Source organism: Tamandua tetradactyla, chromosome 4, assembly GCF_023851605.1.
Source record: "Tamandua tetradactyla isolate mTamTet1 chromosome 4, mTamTet1.pri, whole genome shotgun sequence".
NCBI classification, from domain to species: domain Eukaryota; kingdom Metazoa; phylum Chordata; class Mammalia; order Pilosa; family Myrmecophagidae; genus Tamandua; species Tamandua tetradactyla.
Window position 1 is genome coordinate 84820717 of NC_135330.1, and position 15410 is coordinate 84836126.

Below are 15410 nucleotides of genomic sequence, written 5' to 3' on the forward strand. Positions count from 1 at the left end.
CATCAAAGAGCTTCATCAAGAAAGTAGAAAGACAGCCTACACAATGGGAGACAATATTTGGAAATGATATAGCAGATAAAGGTCTAGTATCCAGAATTTATAAAGAGATTGTTCATCTCAACAACAAAAAGACAGCCAACCCAATTACAAAATGGGAAAAAGACTTGAACAGACACCTATCAGAAGAGGAAATACAAATGGCCAAAAGGCACATGAAGAGATGCTCAATGTCCCTGGCCATTAGAGAAATGCAAATCAAAACCACAATGAGATATCATCTCACACCCACCAGAATGGCCATTATCAACAAAACAGAAAATGACAAGTGCTGGAGAGGATGCGGAGAAAGAGGCACACTTATCCACTGTTGGTGGGAATGTCAAAGGGTGCAACCATTGTGGAAGGCAGTTTGGCGGTTCCTCAAAAAGCTGAATATAGAATTGCCATACGACCCAGCAATACCATTGCTGGGTATCTACTCAAAGGACTTAAGGGCAAAGACACAAACGGACATTTGCACACCAATGTTTATAGCAGCGTTATTTACAGTTGCAAAGAGATGGAAACAGCCGAAATGTCCATCAACAGAAGAGTGGCTAAACAAACTGTGGTATATACATACGATGGAATACTATGCAGCTTTAAGACAGGATAAACTTATGAAGCATGTAATAACATGGATGGACCTAGAGAACATTATGCTGAGTGAGTCTAGCCAAAAACTAAAGGACAAATACTGTATGGTCCCACTGATGTGAACAGACATTCGAGAATAAATTTGGAATATGTCATTGGTAACAGAGTCCAGCAGGAGGTAGAAACAGGGTAAGATAATGGGCAATTGGAGTTGAAGGGATACAGACAGTGTAACAGGACTAGATACAAAAACTCAAAAATGGACAGCACAATAATACCTAATTGTAAAGTAATCATGTTAAAACACTGAATGAAGCTGCATCTGAGCTATAGGTTTTTGTTTTGTTTTGTTTTGTTTTGTTTTGACTTTACTATTATTACTTTTATTTTTGTCTCTATATTAACATTCTATATCTTTTTCGGTTATGTTGCTAGTTTTTCTAAACCGATGCAAATGTACTAATAAATGATGATCATGCATCTATGTGATGATGTTAAGAATTACTGATTGCATATGTAGAATGGTATGATTTCTAAATGTTGGGTTAATTTCTTTTTTTCCGTTAATTAAAAAAAAAAGAGAGAAGGGGTAATTGGAGCTGAAGGGATACAGACTGTACAACGGGACTGGATATAAAAACTCAGAAATGGACAGCACAATACTACCCAATTGTAATGCAATTATGTTAAAACACTGAATGAAGCTGCATGTGAGGTATAGGTTTTTTTTTTCTTTCTATTAATGTTTTAATTCTTATTCTGTTGTCTTTTTATTTTTTTATTTCTTTTTCTAAATCGATGCAAATGTACTAAGAAATGATGAATATGCAACTATGTGATGTTATTAAGAATTACTGATTGTACATGTAGAATGGAATGATTTCCAATTGTTTTGTTAATTCTTTTTTTAATTAATAAAAAAAATGAAAAAAAAAATGATTGTGTGTCTATCCAACAGGGAGACACAGTATTTAAACTGAACAAGCTAATGTTACAACTACTTTGAGGTGGCCAAAGTAAATTAAAAGTCTTAATTAAAGTGATGCAATTTTGTATAACTTAGCATCAGCATTCAACAAATTTGGATTGCCATGCAAGGGCTTGCATTATAATTACTTGCCACTTGAATGTTTTGTGTAATGTTTAACAGTGCTAGTAAATAAATATGGGTTTAACTTCATTTTAAATGTAAAAAAAAAATCAAATATAGGGAGTGCAAGGGTAGTTCAGTGGTAGAATTCTCACCTGTCATTAAGGAGACCCTTAATTCTCTGCCCATATACTTCCCAAGCAAACAAACAAAAATCCAAACAAACAAAGATTCAGCAAATGGTACTGCAATAAGGGTTCACTCACATGGAAAAAGAATGAAATGTAACCCCCACCATACAGCATCCAAAATAAAACCTAAAAAACAAAAGACAAATATAAGACTGAAAGGTGGAGAAAAGAAGACAGTCCATCCTAACCAAAAGGGGAAAAGAAGGGTAACAAATAAGGTATCAGTGGCTGAGAGAGACAAATAGAGTCGAGAGGCTACTCTTAAACAGGCTTCAGCTAGACATTGCTACCTATTATAGTTTGGCAAACCCCAGCCAAAACCATTCCTGCCAACCCTAAAGAACACCTAGGGCTTTATATGAGATTCTTAAAGTTTCCATGCACTAGGGTAACTTTCCAGAAACCTAAAACCTCTAGATGGGTTCCTAGGCCAGATAAGTTCTGAAACCCAGAGGGTCATCAGCTAGTTCAATTCCCCTATCCCACATTATCAACACCTCTTCCAACATGAAAAAGTTAGGATGGGCATAGCCCAAACACTCCTAAAGAGTGGAAGAAAGAGCAAAGGTGGTGGTGGAGTTATACAGAGAAGGTAGGGTTTAACAAATAAGTATGACTGCTGGATCATTATATTCATATTTCTTTTAGTCTCCAGTGCCTTGGAGCAGCTAGTAGTAAAAACCTAAAATTGTGGAGTGGTAACCCATTCCAAACTCTGAAATCTGTTCTGTAACTATTTGTTGAATTGTACTTTGAAAATTATTGCTTTTTCTTTCTTTTCTTTGAATATATGTTATATTTCACAATAAAAAATGGAAAAAAAAATATTGCCCACAACACAGCAAGCCCATGACTAGCTGTATACCCCAAAGAACAGAGACCAGGGACACAGACAGACACTTGTACCCACAGCCAAAAGGGGTTCACAGTTAGTGTCCCCTGAGGAAAAAAAATGGCTGAATAGGGATCCAGGACTTCATCTCTAGAAGGTGGTGACAAGTTCACCATCTCTCTCCACCCCATGGTGTAAGTAAAGACCTTGAAGGGAGCCTGGACGTCTACCGCAAACCTACAGTAACGCCTCCCCACTAAAAGTGATGTTACAGGAAGCCTAAAAAGAGGAAGGACATTCACCTCAGCTTGGCAGTATGAGCCCCCCACCCCAACCCTCATGCTCTGGTATCAGTTGAAGCCATGTGGGGAGTGAGAACTCCTTCCTTACCCAGTTGTAACCAGGAAGACTCCCCTCAAGTGTCAGTGGAGTCAAAACTGGGAGCCTGGACTTCCACCTCCAACCAGCAGTAGCAGGTTGTGCCTATCCTTCCCTTGACAGTGTGCTGTCAGAAAAGCCAGCTAACATAGATTAGGTTTAAATTAGAATCAGCATCTCATAACATGTCCAGGTTTCACATAAAAACCACTCATCATATCAAGAATCTAGATCTCAAAATGAATGAAAAAAAAAGACAATAAATAGATGCCAACACAAGCAGAGATGTTAGAATTATCTGACAATTATTTTTAAAGCAGGCATCATAAAAATGTTTCAGTAAGCAAATTATGAACACACTTGAAATTAGGGAAAAATAGAAAGTCTCAGCAGTGAAAAAGAGCTATAAATACAAACCAAATGGAAATTTTAGAAATGAAAAATAGAATAATTAAAATAAAAGTCCCAATGGATAGATTCAATAGCAGAAAGGAGGGGACAGAGGTACAAAAAAGTGAATAAGAAAATAGAACAATAGAAATTATCTGATCTCAACAACAGAGAGAAAATCGACTGGAAAAAAGTTCAATAGAACCTCAGGGTCCTGTAGGACTGTAACAAAAGCTCTAACATTGGTATCAGTGGTGTCCCAGAAGAAGAGAAAGTGGGCAAGACTGAAAAAAAAAACTCAGAGAAATAAATGACTGAAAACTTCCTAAATTTGGTGAGAGACATAAAGCTACATATTTAAAAAATGAGTGAACCCCAAAGAAATGCACATCGAGACACAACATAATTAAACTTCTACAAACTAAAGACAAAAATTCTGAAAGGAGTGAAAAAAATGACACATTATCTATAGGTAAAAAATGTATATATATTTTTGAAAGACAGTAAGTTTCTCATCAGAAACCAAGGAAGCAGCACCGTGTTGAAGTGTTGAAAGAGAACTGTCAACCCAGAATCACATATTCAGGGAAAATATCTTTCAAGAATGAAAAAAAAATCAAGATATCCTCAGATGAAAGAATATTACGGGAATTTGTCTCCAGCAGACTTACCTTAAAAGAATGAATAAGGGAAGTTCTCTACACAGCAGGAATCTTGGAACATCACGAAGGAAGAAAGAATAAGGGAAAGAGTAAATATATAGGTTAATAGCATACATTTTCCTGCTCCTCTTGAGTTTTCTAAATTATGTCTGATGGCTGAAGCAATTATAACACTGTCTGGTTTGGTTCTAAATGTTGAGGAAACATTTAAGACAATCCTATTAAAAATGGGGAGGGTAAAGTGCCATAAAGGAAGGTAAAATGTCTATAATTCACTTTTCAGCTGATAAAAGGTCAACACTAATAGACAGTGATGTTATATATTTGTAATGTAATGCTTAGAAAATCTGTACAAACAGATATACTAAAAAAAAACTGTAGATAAGAATGAATCATGTACTTCAACAAGAGACATGTTCTTCGACCCGCCCGCCCTCCTTCTCCCCTCTCTTTCTCCGCCGGCCCACCGTGCGGCGCCCACGCCCCGCAGCAGCTGACCCGCCCGCCCTCCTTCTCCCCCCTCCTCCCCCTCCTGCTCCGGCCGCTCTCCAACCACCACGGTGCCCTCTTCCCCCGACTTCACCGGCTCCTCTACCACCAGCCTCTACAGCCTTGCCGCCCTCACCTTTCCTCCTCCAGAACAGCTACTGGGGGAGTGGAGATAATACAGAGCAGCTCCCGGAGCCATGAGGGAGATCAAAGGGACGGCATACCCCATCCTGGAATGGCTGACTATCTGGGAGAACCAGCTCCGGTGAGATCACCAAGGGGCACGGGCTTTCCTGGGTGGGACGGCAAGCGACCGGAGTCCCTCCCTTCCACCTTCCCAGGCCAGCTGGTAGAATTGGGCAGGCGGTCCCCTTAGGCCGCGGCGGTTGGTGCCCCCACCACACGAGGCCCCCCCGAACAACTGAGGTAGTTGGGTCGGAAATCCCCAGACTGCGGAGAACAGTGACCGGGGGATCCCTTCCAAACACGTGACTCCCCCGTCGGCTGGGAATAGTGCACTCTCCCGGGCTGCGACAGCTGGCGCCCTCCCGCCACACTTGGTGCCCCGGGCCGACTAGCTAATTCGGCCGGACGCTCTCCCGTGCTGTGGCGGCCGGTGACCCTCCCCGCATTCGGAAACCCAGGCCAGCTGGCATTCTTCCAAGACGCTTCGGCTGCCGAACTTCCCCTACGGCGAGAATTTTCCAGAGTTAAAGGACCCACAGCAACTTTAACTGGTGGAACCCGTAGACAAACATGTGCCACAAGCGCCACCTACTGGGCAGGATAAGAAAAACAGAACCCAGAGATTGCACAGAAAAATCTTTCAACCTGTGGGGTCGAACACCCAGGGAAATCTGACTAAATGCCCAGACGCCAGCAGAAGATAATGGATCACGCTCAGAAAATTGAACATATGGTCCAGCCAAACGAAGAAACCAATAGTTCAAATGAGATACAGGAGCTGAAACAACTAATGCTGAATATACGAACAGAAATGGAAAACCTCTTCAAAAACGAAATCGATAAATTGAGGGAGGACATGAAGAAGACATGGGCTGAACATAAAGAAGAAATAGAAAAACTGAAAAAACAAATCACAGAACTTATGGAAGTGAAAGATAAAGTAGAAAAGATGGAAAAAACAATGGATACCTACAACGACAGATTTAAAGAAACAGAACATAGAATTAGTGATTTGGAGGATGAAATATCTGAATTCCAAAAAGAAACAGAAACTATCCGGAAAAGAATGGAAAAATTTGAACAAGGTATCAGGGAACTCAAGGACAATGTGAACCGTAAAAATATATGTGTAGTGGGTATCCCAGAAGGAGAAGAGAAGGGAAAAGGAGGAGAAAAACTAATGGAAGAAATTATCACTGAAAATTTCCCAACTCTTATGAAAGACCTAAAATTACAGATCCAAGAAGTGCAGCGCACCCCAAAGAGATTAGACACAAATAGGCGTTCCCCAAGACACTTACTAGTTAGAATGTCAGAGGTCAAAGAGAAAGAGAGGATCTTGAAAGCAGCGAGAGAAAAACAATCCGTCACATACAAGGGAAACCCAATAAGACTATGTGTAGATTTCTCAGCAGAAACCATGGAAGCTAGAAGACAGTGGGATGATATATTTAAATTACTAAAAGAGAAAAACTGCCAGCCAAGACTCCTATATCCAGCAAAATTGTCCTTCAAAAATGAGGGAGAAATTAAAACATTCTCAGACAAAAAGTCACTAAGAGAATTTGTGACCAAGAGACCAGCTCTGCAAGAAATACTAAAGGAAGCACTAGAGTCAGAACCGAAAAGACAGAAGAGAGAGACATGGAGAAAAGTGTAGAAAGAAGGAAAGTCAGATATGATATATATAATACAAAAGGCAAAATGGTAGAGGAAAATATTATCCAAACAGTAATAACTCTAAATGTCAATGGACTGAATTCCCCAATTAAAAGACATAGACTGGCAGAATGGATTAAAAAACAGGATCCTTCTATATGCTGTCTACAGGAAACACATCTTAGACCCAAAGATAAATATAGGTTGAAAGTGAAAGGTTGGGAAAAGATATTTCATACAAATAACAACCAGAAAAGAGCAGGAGTGGCTATACTAATATCCAACAAGTTAGACTTCAAATGTAAAACAGTTAAAAGAGACAAAGAAGGACACTATATACTATTAAAAGGAACAATTAAGCAAGAAGACATAACAATCATAAATATTTACGCACCGAACCAGAATGCCCCAAAATACGTGAGGAATACACTGCAAACACTGAAAAGGGAAATAGACACACATACCATAATAGTTGGAGACTTCAATTCACCACTCTCATCAATGGACAGAACATCTACACAGAGGATCAATAAAGAAATAGAGAATCTGAATATTACTATAAATGAGCTTGACTTAACAGACATTTATAGGACATTACATCCCACAACAGCAGGATACACCTTTTTCTCAAGTGCTCATGGATCATTCTCATAGATAGACCATATGCTGGGTCACAAAGCAAGTCTTAACAAATTTAAAAAGATTGAAATCATACACAACACTTTCTCGGATCATAAAGGAATGAAGTTGGAAATCAATAATAGGCGGAGTGCCAGAAAATTCATAAATACATGGAGGCTCAACAACACACTCTTAAACAACAAGTGGGTCAAAGAAGAAATTGCAAGAGAAATTAGTAAATACCTAGAGGCAAATGAAAATGAAGACACAACATATCAAAACTTATGGGACGCAGCAAAGGCAGTGCTAAGAGGGAAATTTATTGCCCTAAATGCCTTTATCAGAAAAGAAGAAAAGGCAAAAATGCAGGAATTAACTGTCCACTTGGAAGAACTGGAGAAAGAACAGCAAACTAATCCCAAAGCAAGCAAAAGGAAAGAAATAACAAAGATTAGAGCAGAAATAAATGAAATTGAAAACATGAAAACAATAGAGAAAATCAATAAGACCAGAAGTTGGTTCTATGAGAAAATCAACAAGATTGATGGGCCCTTAGCAAGATTGACAAAAAGAAGAAGAGAGAGGATGCAAATAAATAAGGTTAGAAATGAAAGAGGAGACATAACTACTGACCTCACAGAAATAAAGGAGGTAATAACAGGATACTATGAACAACTTTACACTAATAAATATAACAATTTAGATGAAATGGACAGGTTTCTGGAAAGACATGAACAACCAACTTTGACTCAAGAAGAAATAGACGACCTCAACAAACCAATCACAAGTAAAGAGATTGAATTAGTTATTCAAAAGCTCCCTAAAAAGAAAAGTCCAGGACCAGACGGCTTCACATGTGAATTCTATCAAACATTCCAGAAAGAATTAGTACCTACTCTCCTCAAACTGTTCAACATAATCGAAGTGGAGGGAAAACTACCTAATTCATTCTATGAAGCCAACATCACCCTCATACCAAAACCAGGCAAAGATATTACAAAAAAAGAAAACTACAGACCAATCTCTCTAATGAATACAGATGCAAAAATTCTCAATAAAATTCTAGCAAATCATATCCAACAACACATTAAAAGAATTACACATCATGACCAAGTAGGATTCATCCCAGGTATGCAAGGATGGTTCAACATAAGAAAATCAATTAATGTAATACACCATATCAACAAATCAAAGCAGAAAAATCACATGATCATCTCAATTCATGCAGAGAAGGCATTTGACAAGATTCAACATCCTTTCCTGCTGAAAACACTTCAAAAGATAGGAATACAAGGGAACTTCCTTAAAATGATAGAGGGAATATATGAAAAACCCACAGCTAATATCATTCTCAATGGGGAAAAATTGAAAACTTTCCCCCTAAGATCAGGAACAAGACAAGGATGTCCACTATCACCACTATTATTCAACATTGTGTTGGAAGTTCTAGCCAGAGCAATTAGGCAAGAAAAAGAAATACAAGGCATCAAAATAGGAAAGGAAGAAGTAAAACTATCATTGTTTGCAGACGATATGATACTATATGTAGAAAACCCAGAAAAATCCACAACAAAATTACTAGAGCTAATAAATGAGTACCACAAAGTAGCAGGCTACAAGATCAGCATTCAAAAATCTGTAGCTTTTCTATACACTAGTAATGAACAAGCTGAGGTGGAAATCAAGAAACGAATCCCATTTACAATCGCAACTAAAAGAATAAAATACCTAGGAATAAATTTAACCAAAGAGACAAAAAACCTATATAAAGAAAACTACAAAAAACTGTTAAAAGAAATCACAGAAGACCTAAATAGATGGAAGGGCATACCGTGTTCATGGATTGGAAGACTAAATATAGTCAAGATGTCAATCCTACCTAAATTGATTTACAGATTCAATGCAATACCAATCAAAATCCCAACAACTTATTCTTCAGAAATAGAAAAACCAATAAGCAAATTTATCTGGAAGGGCAGGGTGCCCCGAATTGCTAAAAACATCTTGAGGAAAAAAAACGAAGCTGGAGGTCTCTCACTGCCTGACTTTAAGGCATATTATGAAGCCACAGTGGTCAAAACAGCATGGTATTGGCATAAAGATAGATATATCGACCAATGGAATTGAATAGAGTGCTCAGATATAGACCCTCTCATCTATGGACATTTGATCTTTGATAAGGCAGTCAAGCCAACTCACCTGGGACAGAACAGTCTCTTCAATAAATGGTGCCTAGAGAACTGGATATCCATATGTAAAAGAATGAAAGAAGACCCATCTCTCACACCCTATACAAAAGTTAACTCAAAATGGATCAAAGATCTAAACATTAGGTCTAAGACCATAAAACAGTTAGAGGAAAATGTTGGGAGATATCTTATGGATCTTACAACTGGAGGTGGTTTTATGGACCTTAAACCTAAAGCAAGAACACTGAAGAAGGAAATAAATAAATGGGAGCTCCTCAAAATTAAACACTTTTGTGCATCAAAGAGCTTCATCAAGAAAGTAGAAAGACAGCCTACACAATGGGAGACAATATTTGGAAACGACATATCAGATAAAGGTCTAGTATCCAGAATTTATAAAGAGATTGTTCAACTCAACAACAAAAAGACAGCCAACCCAATTACAAAATGGGAAAAAGACTTAAACAGACACCTACCAGAAGAAGAAATACGGATGGCCAAGAGGCACATGAAGAGATGCTCAATGTCCCTGGCCATTAGAGAAATGCAAATCAAAACCACAATGAGATATCATCTCACACCCACCAGAATGGCCATTATCAACAAAACAGAAAATGACAAGTGCTGGAGAGGATGCGGAGAAAGAGGCACACTTATCCACTGTTGGTGGGAATGTCAAAGGGTGCAACCACTGTGGAAGGCAGTTTGGCGGTTCCTCAAAAAGCTGAATATAGAATTGCCATACGACCCAGCAATACCATTGCTAGGTATCTACTCAAAGGACTTAAGGGCAAAGACACAAATGGACATTTGCACACCAATGTTTATAGCAGCGTTATTTACAATTGCAAAGAGATGGAAACAGCCAAAATCTCCATCAACAGAAGAGTGGATAAACAAACTGTGGTATATACATACGATGGAATATTATGCAGCTTTAAGACAAGATAAACTTATGAACCATGTAATAACATGGATGGACCTAGAGAATATTATGCTGAGTGAATCCAGCCAAAAACTAAAGGACAAATACTGTATGGTCCCACTGATGTGAACGGACATTCGAGAATAAACTTGAAATATGTCATTGGAAACAGAGTTCAGCAGGAGTTAGAAACAGGGTAAGACAATGGGTAATTGAAGCTGAAGGGATACAGACTGTGCAACAGGACTAGATACAAAAACTCAAAAATGGACAGCACAATAATACCTAATTGTAAAGTAATCATGTTAAAATACTGAATGAAGCTGCATCTGAGCTATAGCGTTTTTTTTTGTTTTTGTTTGCTTGTTGGTTTGTTTGTTGTTGTTGTTTTTTACTATTATTACTACTTTTATTTCTTTTCTTTATATTAACATTTTATATCTTTTTCTGTTGTGTTGCCTGTTCCTCTAAACCGATGCAAATGTACTAAGAAACAATGATCATGCATCTATGTGATGATGTTAAGAATTACTGAGTGCATATGTAGAATGGTATGATTTCTAAATGTTGTGTTAATTTCTTTTTTTTGTTTTCTTTCCGTTAATAAAAAAAAAAAAAAAGAGAGACATGTTCTTAATCTATACTGGTTGTGAACTTAATTTATGAATAGAACTTTTGAAGGTATTATTTTTAGTTAAGGTGTGACCCCAACTGAGTCAGGGTGGGCCTTAATCCATATTACTAGAGTCCTTTATAAGAACAAGAAATCTGGATGTCATGACTCAGAAAAGATCATGGGAAGAAGCCAGAAGTCAACAGAAATCAGGAGAGCAAATACAAGGAGAGATTGCTATGAGACAGGAGCAGAGATGCAAGCTAAGGTAATCCTTGGACAGAGGTCAGTCAGCACCAGACACCTCCAATTTGGGATGAAAAGCATGGCCTTGCTAACACCTTGATGCTGAACTTATAGTTACTGAAATCATGAGCGAATAAACTGCTGTTGTTAAATTAATTCATTGTCTAGTATTTATCATAGCAGGCTGGCAAATTTAGACAATAAATCAAAATGAAATTCTAAAACTTGTTCATATAATACACAAGAAGGCAGAAAAAAGAAAGTAGAACAGAAAAAAAAAGGCAACTTAAACCCTAACATATCAATAATTACATTAAATATATATAGTCTAAATATACTAACTAAAAGAAAGAGATTGGCAGAGTAAATTAATTATATAATGATAAAAATATAGCCAATTAAGCATAATGGGTAGAGAGTTTCATTTTGGGGTGTTGGGAAAGTTCTGGTAATGTTTATTGGTGAGGGTGATTAATCCCATTGAAAGGTATCCTTGGGAGTGGCTAAGATGGGAAAGTTCATGTTGTTTATATGTTTATGCAATTTAAAAAAAGAACAACTAAAGAAACAATGACAATTAAATGCAATATATGATCTTGGACTGATCTAAGAAAAGGTCCAAATGGACATTATTGGGACATAGAAGAAAATTAAAATATAGACTGTAAGCTTTATATCAATGTTAAATTTCTTATACTTGATAATGCTACTTTAGGTGAATAACCTTGTTCTTAGGAAGTATTAAGTGTTCAAGGAGCATGATGTATACAACCTACTATCAAGTGTTTAGAAAATAGGTAGGTAGGTAGATAGATAGATAGGTAGATGGATAGGTAGGTAGGTAGGTAGGTAGGTAGGTAGGTAGATATAATGATATGACAAGTGTGTCAAAATGCTAAAATTGACAAATCTGGATATCTGAACAGAAGTTCTCTATATGGGTTTTGTGTTATTTTTGCAACTGTCCTGTAAGTTTGAAATTATTCGAAAATAAAGAGTTTAAGGGGAAAAAATAGTACAACTATATGCTGTTTACAAGAAACTTCAAATATGTAAGCAGGTTGAAAGTAAAAGGATATATCATGCCTAATCAAAGGAAAGCAGGAATAGCTATACTAATATTGGATAAAGTAGATTTTGGAGCAAAGAAAATTACCAGAAACAAAGTGGTACTTTATATAATGATAAAAGGGTCAATCCATCAAGAAAACATTGCAATCCTAAATAGGTATGCACAAAGTAGTAGAGCTTCAAAATATGTGACACAAAAACTCATAGAACTGAAAAGAAAACAGACAAATCCACAATTATTGTTGAAGAGGACAACATCCCTCTCTCAACAAGTGATAAATCAACCGATAAGTTCTAGTTGGCATTTATAGTACAGTATATCTATTAACAACATAATGTTTATTCTTCTCAAGTGTCCATGGAATACATACAAAGATAGACCATACTCTGGGCCACAAAACAAATTTCTACAATTTTAAAATAATAGAAAACATACAAACCAATTAAGACCATTCATGTTATATTTTCATTTTTATTCAGTTCAATGTACTCTTATTTTCCCTGAGGCTTCATCTTTGAGCTTTTCCTGTTACTGATTTCTAATTTGATTCCAGTGATGTCAGAGAACACACTCTTTATGTCTCAAATCAGTAATTTAAGTCCTCACTTCAAGAACCAGGAGAGAAAGAGCAAAACAAACCCAGAAAAAGTAGAAGGAAGGAAATAAAAAAAATAAGAGCATAAACAAATGAAGCAGAAAACAATAGAGAAATCAATGAAGAAAAAGCGGATTCTTTGAAAATATCAATAAAATTGCCAAAACTCTAGTAAGACTGACATAAAAAAAAAAGGAGAGAAAATATAAATTAATAGTATCAGGAGTGGACAGGAAATATCACTACAGACCCTGAAAACATCAAATGAATAATAAGGGAAACGATGAAAAACTATACACATAATTTTGACAACTTAAGCAAAATGGACCAATACTTCAAGAAACAAAATTTCATTCTGTATGAAATAGATAATCTGAATATTCTTAAAAGATTGAATTAATCATTTGAAGGGGTTTTGCTTGTTTTTATATTACTTTTTCAGTTCTCTTTTTTATTAGAAAAGTTATAGATATACAGAAAAATGATATGAAAAGTAGAGTACAACATTCCCATATACCCACCCCATACACACAGTTTTCCTTATTACTACACCATGCATTAGTGTGATAACTTTGCTACAAATGATGAAACAATATTATTATAGTTATATTATTAACTACAGTATATAGTTTACATTAGGGTTCACTGTTTGTATTGTACAGTCCTATGGGTTTTTTTTCTACTTATGTTTATTTTGTTAATATATATATATATATATATATATATATATATATATATATACCTTAAAATTTCCCTTTTCCCATATTCAGATAGAATAAAGCAAGCAAAAATTCTATTTACAATTTATAATAGCAACTAAAATAAATATCTAGGAATAAATTTAACCAAGGGTGTAAAGGAATTGTGCTCTGGAAACTACAAAACATTGTGAAAGAAATTAAAGAAGACCTAAATAGAGGGAAGGACATTCCATACGCATAGATTAGAAGACTATTAGTGGTAAGATGGCAATTCTATTCAAATGGATAAACAGATTCAATGCAATTTCAATAAAAATTCCAACAGACTTTTCAGAAATGGAAAAACCAATCATCATATTTATATGGAAGGGTATGGGGCCCCAAATAGCCAAAGCCATCTTGAAATAGAAGAATGAACTTGGAGGACTCATATTTCCAGATTCAAAACTTATTACAAAGCTACAGTAATCAACTTAGCTTGGTACTGGCACAAGGTCAGACACATACATCAATGGAATTAAATTGAGAATTTAGGAATAAACCCTCACACCATTGGCCAGCTGATATTTTTTCTTTTTTTTTTAAATATTTTTATTGAAAAATCCTACACACACACATAGAGTCCATATGTGGTATACAATCAGTGGTTCACAATATTACATAGTTGTGTATTCATCACCATGATCATTTTTAGAACATTGGCATCACTCCAGAAAAAGAAATACAAAGAAAAAAGAAACAACACATTACCCCATATCCCTTGCCCCTCCCTCTCATTGACCACAAGTATTTCAATCTACCCAATTTATTTTACCCCTTATCCCCCCATTACTTGTTTGTTTGTCTATTATTGAAATCTTCACACACACACAGTCTACACATTGTGTACAATTAATGGCTCACAATATCATCACAAATTTGTGATTCATCACCATGATTATTTTTTAGAACGTCTGCATCATACCAGAAAAAGAAATAAAAAGAAAAAAGAAACAACTTATCCATCCCCTACTCCCACCCCTCCCTCTCATTGACCACTAGTGTTTCCATCCACCCAATTTATTTTACCCCTTATGCCCCCTATTATTTATTTATTTATTATCCATATTTTTGCTCACTTGTCCATACCCCGGATATGCATCAAACACAAGGTTCCACAACCACACATCACATTGCACAAGCTGTATCATTATATGATTGTCTTCAAGAATGAAGGCTACTGGAACACAGCGCGACAGTTTCAGGTAATTCTGTCTAATCACTCCAATACACCGTAAACTAAAAAGTGATATCTATATATCTTGACTATATTTGGAATCTCTCAGCCACTGAAACTTTGTCTCATTTCTCTCTTCCCCATTTTGATCAAGAAGGTTTTCTCAATCCATGATGCTGGATCTTAGCTTATCCCAGGATTTCTGTCCCATGTTGCCGAGGAGATTCACACCCCTGTAGTCATGTTTCACATAGTGGGGAGGGCAGTGAGTACACTTGCCAAGTTGGCTTAAAGAGAGAGGCCACATCTGAGCAACAAAAGAAGTTCTCTGGGGGTGACTCTTAGGCATACTTATAAGTAGGCTTAGCCTATCCTTTTCAGGAATAAGTTTCCTAGGGATGAATCCCAAGATCGAAGGCTTAGCCTATTGAGTTGGTTGTCCCCACTGCTTGTGAGAATATCAGGAATTCTCCAAATGGGGAGGTTGAATATTTCCTCCATTTTCCCCAGTCGCCCAAGGGGACTTTACAAATACTTCTTTATTCACTGCCCAAATTACTCTGGGATATATTGGAGCATCACAGTAACCTGGACAAACCAACAAGATCTCACAACCTAGTCAAGATTCCGTGTATTTATGGTATTCGACTAACCTGAACATACAAGTTAAATTAGGTAATTGCTACCCAAAATATAAAGTTTTGTGTACTAAAGAGATA